This window comes from Armigeres subalbatus, chromosome 1, assembly GCF_024139115.2.
Source record: "Armigeres subalbatus isolate Guangzhou_Male chromosome 1, GZ_Asu_2, whole genome shotgun sequence".
NCBI classification, from domain to species: Eukaryota; Metazoa; Arthropoda; class Insecta; order Diptera; family Culicidae; genus Armigeres; species Armigeres subalbatus.
The window spans coordinates 123,105,957-123,114,202 of record NC_085139.1 but is presented as its reverse complement, the minus strand read 5'-3'; the positions used below and the strand labels follow the sequence as shown (position 1 = coordinate 123,114,202).

Sequence of the window (8,246 nt, the reverse complement as noted above, 5' to 3'; positions counted from 1 at the left end):
ACTAGTGTGGACAGCACTGTTTTCCACGTATCTCGTACATCAGACATTCAGGAGCAGCTCACCAGGTTTTGGGAGCTCGAGACTTGTCGGACAACATGCACGTTCTCCATCGAAGAATCAGCTTGTGAAGAAATCTGCAACCATCCGCGATGAGACAGGCAGATTTGTGGCCACCCTACCTAAAATGGAACATATCATTAACCAACTTGGTGAATCTCGAGCTACAACGATGCAGCGCTTTGCTGGCATAGAAAACCGTTTGGCTGCTCATTCAAAGCTGAAATCCATGTACGTGGAGTTAATTAACGAAAATCGAGCTCTGGGACACATGAAAGAGGCTGCAGCGGATTTTTAGGAGAACAGTGCCAGTGGTGAACTCAAACTTGAACAAATTCGATTGCCCCGGCTAGGAAGTTATTTTTGGATTTTTTAAAAATTGGACGGATTGCTGAGGCAGATCAGCCGGCTGCTGTTGGCGTGCGACGTCCCTGGAGCAGCTCAGCCGGCGGTGCATGTGCCAGCAAGCTGCAGGGTAGAAACGACTTTCTTCGTCGCTCGTGAATGGCGACGTGAATGATGTTGGCTCTAACCTACAGAGCCTTCGTCCTCGGTGAATACGAATAATACATAACCGCCCTGTTCGGCTTCGACAAAATGCTTCCAATGAACACCGGTGTTGAGGGCGGGTAGGTGGCATGCAAATTGGCACGCAAGTGGGCGTACAAAGTGAAGAAAGTTCCACAAAACAAGGCTAAAGGTAACTTCTGGGGTCGCACGTTGGCTGCCGTATCCTCTTCGAACGATCCGTACAGGTATGAAGGCCTCAGACCATTCATGCCTGGACTTGAACTTGTCCCGTATAATGATACCGGTGCGCTTGAAAGAGCCTTGCAGGATCCCAACGTGTGTGCTTTCATGGTGGAACCAATACAGGGAGAAGCTGGCGTAATTGTTCCAGACTCAATCCAGACGAGGGTTATCTTAGGAAGGTTCGTGAATTATGCTCAAAGTACAACGTCCTCTTCATTGCCAATGAAGTACAAACGGGTCTTGCCCGAACGGGACGCATGCTAACGGTCGATCACGAGGATGTCAAGCCTGATATACTGATCTTGGGAAAAGCTCTCTCCGGTGTATTGTGCCCAGTGTCAACCCCGGCGAGCACGAATCCGACGTTGACTTCGAGAATCTCGAGCAGAACTCACGACGGACTTGGTTTCGATTGTATGAGGAAAGGTCTGCTGAATGCTATCGTGATTTACTACAAGCATGATGTGTTGGAAGTTTGTCTGCGATTAAAGGAAAATGGATTGATTGCGAAGCCAGCCCATGGGAATATTATCCGGCTCGAAGGACCAAAATGTTCACGCGTGCGATTACTAACTGGACACTTTTTTTATTTCTTGGATAAAACGGTTTATCTGCAGCTTTGCGACCATACAACAAAAAACGTTTATTACAATTTTAAAAAAATGCGACCATCGGCTACGAATCCAAGTTTATTGTTAACTGAAAACCTTCCTTACTTACATAATGCATACAATCCAGCTGACCGGCAAACAACAAGACATGGAAAACAACGTATGCACACTACTAAACCATCGCAAGATTAGAATGCGACAGTAACGAAAGGATCGAGCAAGACAGACAACCATGAAGTGCGGAACCTGTTGAGGTACTAGATTACGTCATGCAGCGACCCTCAGACAAACTCTTAAAAGAATTTGCACAGGAATTCTCGAAGGAATCTCTAGAAGCAATTTCGCAAGGTATTTCCGAAAATAATGTGTACTTTCCAAGAATTTTCTGATGAAATTTCTGGAGAATTTCACCTAAAACAATTTCCAAAGATATTCCTACAAGAAATTTCCGTGTGTATGGCTGATAGAATTTCCGAAGGATTTTCCAAAAGATTTCTTAAGGGAATTTCCAAAGGGATTTCTAAAACTTATTTCAAAAGGAATTTCTAAACGGAATTTCCAAATTAAGTTCTGTAGAAGTTTTCGACATTCTTAAATTTCTGCAATAATTTCTTTGAACATTCTTTTTTTTGAAAATCGGAGATAAATGCGGTTTTTTTTCCTTCGTAATTTCCTTTGCGTATTATTTCGGGAGTCTCTTCAGAAATCCAATCCTTTTGGAACTACGTAAACGAGCAGCGTAAGAAAGTAGGTCTTCCATCGTCCATAGTCTACAATGGAGTCATGGCGTTAACTCAAAAAGAGATTTAGAACTTATCCTCGGCCATATTTGCTAGCGTGTTTGTCGATGAGCGCCTCTCCAATGACTCCATAACCAGCGCAGCGGGTAATGTACCCTTAACGAATCAAACGCTTATCGCTGTCGATGTAAGTACAGATGCCATAGCGAGTGCAACCACGCGGCTAAAAACGTCGTACAAATCGGGACCTGACGGTGTTCCGTCGGTTTTCCTAAAAACGAACATTTCCTGGCTTCTGGATCCACTTCATCGAATCTTCCAGCTCTCCCTTTCTAATGGTGTATTTCCGTCCTGCTGGAAGACAGCTGAAATGTTTCCTGTGAACAAAACGGGAAGCAAGCGTGATATAAGTAATTATCGAGGAATCACGTCGCTATGCGCTGTATCGAAGTTGTTCGAGCTGCTCGTCATGGATTCTCTAAATGGTCACTGTAAACATTATATCAGTACCGATCAACATGCCTTTATGAAAAAACACTCCTCAGATATGAACCTACTGTGTCTTACATCATACGTTACAGACAATATGCTTGCTTGTGATCAAACAGATGTAATTTATACGAATCTAACTGCAGCATTTGATAAGTTGAACCACAGCATTGCGATCGCCAAGCTTGATAGATTGGGAATTGGGGGCATCCTGCTTGCTTGGTTTGGTTCGTACCTTACTGAGTGCCAGCTGACTGTTGGTCTAGGCGATTGTCGTTCGAAAAGCTTCTCTGCGATGTTTGGCATACCGCAGGGTTGCCATCTATGGGACCGTTGATATTCCTTCTCTACTTCAACGACGTACATCTAGTTCTAAAAGGACATTTGCAGATGATTTTAAAATGTTTTTGCGCATCTGCTCAATAGCCGATTGTCACTTACTAAAAGACCAGATCGATGCTTTCGCTCATTGGTGAATCGACTTGTAGTTAACCCGAAAAAATGACATATTCGGATCATATTTCATATGTTGTTGATAAAGCGTCCAGGTCTCTTGGATTTTTGATCAAAGTGACAAAGACTTTCACAGACATCTACTGCTTGAAAACACTGTATTGCTCTCTCGTGCGATCTAGAATACTGCTCTGCGGTCTGGAGTCCGTACTATAATAATGATGTCGAACGCATCGAATCCGTTCAACGTCGGTTTATACGGTACGCACTCCGCAACCTTCCCTGGAGAGATCCGCTACGACTTCCTCGCTACGAGAGCCGTTGCCAGCTGATCAGCCTAGAATCTCTGTGTATCCTGTAGATATTGGATGAGATACATGAATAAAATAAACAAAACTGAACAATTCAAAATTTAATCTAATGAAAACCCCGTTAAAAGAGAAAACCATTCGCACTTTTGGTTGGCTTTTCCACACACGGTAGCGGCAATAGGTCGGACGGACCTTCCTCTTCTGCTTCCCCTTACAGAGGAAACGGTATAAAAGCGGAGGTGCTTCGCAGCCGCCAGCTGTGCGCCATCGAAGAGGCAATCTCGGTGGCCCGGGAGCAGCATGTCCCGAAGGCTCGGCAGGTAAGCAACTCCTTAAACATCGATACACACACCAAAGATTTGATTCGATTGCGGAATGTCACTCGCAGGCAGTTCCAGCGTACAGGACTGCCTGAGCTTAAGGCACGCTGCAATCGAATCACAAAAATTATCAAGGCCAGAATGGTGGACCTCAAAAATAACGACTTCTCGAATAAGATCCGCACTCTCCCAGATTATGCTAAGCCGTTCTGGAAAATGACCAAAATACTAAAATCCAAGCCTTGGCCCATTCCACCTTTGATCCCACTAGACAATAATGGCTCTAAGGATCGCTTGATAACTCCTGCAGAGAAGGTCGCTGAAATAGGTCGTCACTTCGTCAGCTCACACAATCTTGGGCAGAACATCGTCAGTCCACACGAAGCAGCCGTCAACGAGCATGCTAACAACATCCATTTGATTCCCAACGACTTCTCGGAGGAGTTGGAGATCTCAGCTGGCGAATTGACGGCCTATATCAAATCATCGAAGAATATGAAGGCCCCAGGCTTCGACAGCATCCTGAATCTCGAGCTCAAACACATGAGTGCTCCGTTCTTTGAGCACCTCTCGCTTATCTTTAATCAGTGTCTCCGGCTCAGCTACTTCCCATCGTCCTGGAAGTCAGCGAAAGTCATCCCCATCCGGAAGCCTGGGAAGGATCCTTCCTCCCCCAAAAGTTATCGACCCATCAGCCTTCTCTCAGGGTTATCTAAGCTATTCGAAAAAGCTATTCATCATCGGTTACTTGAGTCTGCCGAAAATCTCAACATCTTGCTCGAGGAACAGTTTGGTTTCCGACGTGGTCGGTCAACTGTACACCAACTGACCCGAGCTACCAACATCCTCAGACGGAACAAGTTTGTCTCGAAAACATCCGCCATGGCCTTACTCGATGTCGAGAAGGCATTTGACAATGTATGGCATGATGGCCTGGTGTACAAACTACAACGCTACAATCTTCCCAGCTACCTGGTGAAAATCATCAACAATTACCTGTCGGCAAGGACATTCCGGGTCTCAATCAGCGGAGCGAGTTCCAATGCGCACAACATCGTCGCAGGCGTCCCCCAGGGCAGTATCCTCGGGCCCCAGCTTTTCAATCTGTTCACCTCCGACATGCCAGAACCTCCAGAAGGCGGCATTCTGTCTCTGTTCGCAGATGACACATCCATCGTCTACAACGGTAGAGTGATCAGAGCGCTAGTGGCAACACTCCAACGAGGCCTGGATGCCCTGACAGAGTACCTCACCAGCTGGAAAATCTGTATTAACGCGGCGAAGACCCAGGTCATCATTTTCCCCCACTCCAAATCCCCTAAACTTGTTCCGCCTGGGGACTGTAAAATCATCCTCAATGGCACGACTGTGGAATGGGCCGCTGAGGCCGGCTACCTTGGCTTGACCCTCGACAGCAAGCTTATTTTCAGGCAACAGGTTGACAAAACGGTGACAAAGTGTAACGTTTTGTTGAAACTACTGTACCCTTTGATCAACCGCCGGTCGTCATTGTCCCTGAAAAATAAGCTTGCTGTCTACAAGCAAATCATCCTCCCTGTGATCGAATATGGCATGCCGGTCTGGGAGAGCTGCGCTAAAACCCACCACCTCAAACTTCAACGGGTCCAAAACAAATTCCTGAGGATGATCCTCAACACTCCTCAAAGGACAAGAACAGCCGAGGTCCACCGTCTAGCCGGGATAAAAACCTTACATGAACGCTTTGGTGAGTGTAAAGAAAAGTTTAGGGTCCGTTGCTTGCATTCGGATCAGGCTCCAATTAGGGCGCTAGTTCCAATCTAGGTTATCAAATTTTTATTGTAAATATTAGTGTACATAGTAGTTAGGTTATCAAATTTTTCAAAATGAACTAATGCCTGCAATAGGCTTCCATGACATACTAGAGAATTTTCAAATTACTTCCTTTTCAAAATAATAATAATAATAAAAAACTGATAACAAAGATGTAGGGCCGTGTGGCCAAACACTTACAATGTACACTAGATGTAAAATCAAAGCAAATAAATAAACATACTTTTATTGAAAAAAAAAAACACCGCAGATCATTCACTGATCGGAAGCCGTGACGGACGGTCGCACTTTTGGTTGGCTTTTCCACACACGGTAGCGGCAATAGGTCGGACGGACCTTCCTCTTCTGCTTCCCCTTACAGAGGAAACGGTATGAAAGCGGAGGTGCTTCGCACCGCAGATCATTCACTGATTGGAAGCCGTGACGGACGGTCGCTCGTTTGGTTGGCTTTCCCACACACGGTAGCGGCAATAGGTCGGACGGACCTTCCTCTCCTGCTTCCCCTTACAGAGGAAACGGTATAAAAGCGAAGGTGCTTCGCACCGCAGATCATTCACTGATCGGAAGCCGTGACGGACGGTCACACTTTTGGTTGGCTTTCCAACACACGGTAGCGGCAATAGGTCGGACGGAACCCTTTCGGAGGAAAAGGTATTAAAGCCAGGTGCTTCGCACTACGGCTCATTCTGTGATCGGACGTCGTGACGGACGGTCACACTCTTGGGTTGGCTTCCCCGCAGACGATAGTGGCAGAAGGTCGGACGGACCTTTCCCCTTTCGGAGGAAGAGGAATAAAAGCAGTGGTGCTTCGCACCACGGCTCTGTTTGGAGGAAGAAGGTACGGGTGAATCTTTAATTGGAGCACGGTTCCCTTTCAGAGGAAAAGAGGAAAAGGTAATTGCACCACGGCTCCCCGTTTGGAGGAATAGTTCGGCTGGTTCTTACGCTGAACATCGTGACGGACGGTCATACTTTTGGTTGACAGTAGGTCGGACGGGCCTACCCTCTCACCAGTAGGTCGGACGGGCCTTGTTTCTTCCTAGTGGGTCGGGCGGGCCTTCTATTCCTAATAGGTCGGACGGGCCTACTCTCTTCCCAATAGGTCGGACGGGCCTACTCCCTTCCCAATAGGTCGGACGGGCCTACTCTCTTCCCAATAGGTCGGACGGGCCTACCCTCTCCACAGTAGGTCGGACGGGCCTACTCTTTATATTATCATGGAAGACAGGTCACAGCGGAATGCTTTACCGCCGCGACCACCAATGGCAACAGAAGATTTCGACATATCCGAAGGGATGTATGCAGAGCATTGACCGTCGCCGATATTTTGCAAGGAAGAATAGACTGTGACACTCTTCTGCGACAAATAAACATCAATGCACAACCCCGACAACTGCGGAGTAACCTAATGCTAAGACTACCTTTCCGTCGCACAAACTATGGACTGCGTAGTGCTCTCCATGGTTTGCAGCGTGTTTTCAATAGAGTGGCGTCGGTGTTTGATTTCCACTTGACGCGAGATGTCCTCCGCCAGTTCTTCACATCATTTTTCACCTTTTTCACCGACCAGAACAATCGACGCACATAGACTATAGTTAATGTATTTGGGATTGTATTGTATTGATTGATATTGTATTTATAGATTTTTTTAACCATCATTGGGGCTGTATCAAGTCTGTTGATGTAATAAATAAATAATAAATAATAAATAATTCAAAATTATGTACTATCAGTTCAAAATTTAGTTCATGTATACAAATCATTTTTCTTTGGAATCAGTCTACTTGACCTTCGTGGAGTTCTAGATTCCGTTCTAATCAGCTGTTACACCGGCCGTTGAAAAGGTTGTAATGAGATTGGGTGTAGTTCGCGACTGGCGGGCATGGGTTGTTCTGGTTCGAAACCGAGGAATTCATCTGCGCTATCGTCGGCCTCCGAGAACGTTTGTTTGGTTCCTCGTGCATGGATTCCGCTCTCTCTGGTATAGTACGTGTTCCACCATTTCCGCGTTCGCTGTCAGAGAAGCGAAGCGTACAATGACGCTTTTGTCCACTCTGACTATTCTGAATCTTCACCTGCCCCTTGTGGGCCGAGACGAGGGTTGACCCGATGGCGATCTGGATTCTTCCACCACCGTGATGCCGAGATGGTCTAATTTGCTTCCGCTTCTCAAAGCTTTTTTCCGGTTTACGTTCAATTGCAATTGGTTCCGCTCTGCTACCGCTTGATGGATCCCGGTAGCTTGCTGGACCACCGTCCACCGATTCGTTTTATTGTACGTTCTTTTGCCGCACAACAATGGTTGTTTCCAATATCAGCGTCACTATTCGACCGGCTGATGGCGAAGAAATACACAAAAGAACAAAGCAATATAACACTCCTTACTGCACCATTTCGTTGACCATAAGTACTAATCGCCCACCAAGATCTCATCTTGTGCGACTTCCAAATTTTTTCACTTCACCTTATACCATAATACCGTCACTGCTAGCTATTGACTTCACCGCACCTAATCACGAAAGTAGTTTTTGTTTTTTTATCTCGTCGCCACTGAAATAAACTAACACTTGTTGTTATCTGTCATAAAACTCAACACAACACTCGGTTCATTTCACTTGCTCTGCATTTACCGAAAACATTATATCCAACAGCATTATTGTTGAATTATTGATTAATTTGCATGATGAGCCAACGTTGCAT

At 45.9% G+C, this 8,246-nt stretch overlaps 1 pseudogene; it reads left to right on the top strand.

Moving 5' to 3' along the window:
* Positions 1-576: 576 nt before the first annotated feature.
* Positions 577-3,464, top strand: LOC134206496 (ornithine aminotransferase, mitochondrial-like; annotated as a pseudogene).
* Positions 3,465-8,246: the final 4,782 nt, after the last annotated feature.